Raw genomic sequence first — 2,068 nt, 5'->3', positions numbered from 1 at the left:
ATCGGTCGCCGAAATTTAATTTGGCTTCAATTAATTAAAGGAATTAAAATTAATAATAATAATGTGTTTATTGTTATTGTTATTGTCTTGTGGTGATCAGTTATGGCCTTAGTTTTCCTTTATTTTGTTTTGGGTTTTTAAAATACGACCTGCGTGTCGTGCCTCTCCTTTTGATCTCTTAATGTAACTTCTTTTCTCATCTTACTCCCTCGTATGTAAAACGAGTTTCTTCTGTAATGTAATGTTATGAAGAAAGAGAAGAATTCAATATCAAAGGAGGACAAGGTTATGAAGAAAGAGAATAATTCAATATCAAAGGAGGACAAGGTTATGAAGAAAGAGAAGAATTCAATATCAAAGGAGGACAACCTTGAAGATCTTGCTTGGAGAAGCTTAGATCGTTTTTAGATTAGCTTAGGTTCTCTCATTGGCTTGGGAGAACAATTGCGCTAGGGGCCATAACTGTTTCATTATGTATGTCGATGCATGTGAATGTATGTTGATGCATGTGAGAGACGATTTATATGATAAACAAGCCGGTGAGATCAGAACAATTGCAATTCCCTCAAACTAAATATTAAGTTTATGCTTTCCAAGTTTTAGCACCCATCAAGACTAGTATCGGATAATGTAGGTTTTGCCTACGCGAGGTGCATGTTCTATATTAGTAAGGTGCGATGGGATAATTGTAATATCCAACTGCTAAGACAATGGGTCAAACTTAACTAAACAAATTATAATAATATTATATATGTTTGCTTTCCAAGTTTTAGCACTCATCAAGACTAGTATCGGATAATGTAGGTTTCGCCTACGCAAGGTGCATGTTCTATATTAGTAAGGTGCGATGAGATAATTGTAATATCCAACTGCTAAAACGATGGGTCAAACTTAATTATAATAATATTATATATGTTTAGAAGCAAGAGTTGGGAATGATCCATATGATGGATTGGAATAAGGAGTTATTCACCCAACTAAAATTTTCGAGAGTTGTATGAGATACAATTGGAAGGAGTTCCTACCTAAATAACTTAGTTTTGTGTAATCTGCCTACGCGGACTTAGAACGAAGTGAAATATGGATCTCGACCCACTAGAAAATCTTCCAACGGAATTTTCAGAATCAAATGATGAGGGTCATTTGTTTTGAGTAAAATAGTGGGAGCATATTTAATTAAAGGCCTAATTAAATATGTCAATGATACTTATATTTTCATTAATTCTTATGTAGATTACCATGACAACAAACACCTCTAACAACATCTTGCGATCAATCCTTAACAAGGAAAAATTGTCTGGGATAAATTTTCTGGATTGGCACCGAAACCTGAGGATTGTCCTCAAACATGATAAAAAGCTGTATGTCTTGGAGAAACCTGTTCCTGAAGAGGAACCTCCTAGTTCTGCACCTAAGGCAGAAAGAGATACTTATAAGAAGCATGTCGATGATGCCAATGAAACTGCTTGTCTCATACTAGCTACCATGAACTCAGAATTGCAAAAGCAACATGAGAACATGACAGCGTTCGATATGATCGAACACCTGAAGATGCTCTATCAAGAGCAAGCAAGGCATGAGAGGTTTGAAGTTTCAAAAGCCCTTTTTCAAAGCGAGTTAGCTGAGGGAGCCCCTGTAAGTCCCCATGTGCTCAAGATGATTGGGTACATGGAAAACCTTGAAAGGTTGGGTTTTCCCCTCGGAAACGAACTTGCGACTGATGTGATCTTGCAATCGTTGCCAGATGGATTCATTCAATTTGTCCTAAATTTCAATATGAATGATATGGACAAATCTCTTCCTGAACTGCTAGCCATGTTAAGAACTGCTGAGCAGAATCTGAAGACAAAAGGGAAGTCCATTCTGATGATCGGGAATGGAAAGAGACAGAACAAAAGGCCCACCAAGCAGGGTGATAAAGGGAAAGGCAAGGAAGTTGCCAAACCCAGACCCATTATTGCTGCTTCGAAGCCTAGTGGAGGCATAGCAAAGCCAGGCACCTGCTTCCATTGCGGTAAGACCGGACACTGGAAGAGAAACTGCCCAAAGTACCTGGAAGATACGAAGA

The sequence above is a fragment of the Lathyrus oleraceus genome, chromosome 6 (genome assembly GCF_024323335.1).
Source record: "Lathyrus oleraceus cultivar Zhongwan6 chromosome 6, CAAS_Psat_ZW6_1.0, whole genome shotgun sequence".
NCBI classification, from domain to species: Eukaryota; Viridiplantae; Streptophyta; class Magnoliopsida; order Fabales; family Fabaceae; genus Lathyrus; species Lathyrus oleraceus.
This window is presented reverse-complemented; position numbering follows the sequence as displayed.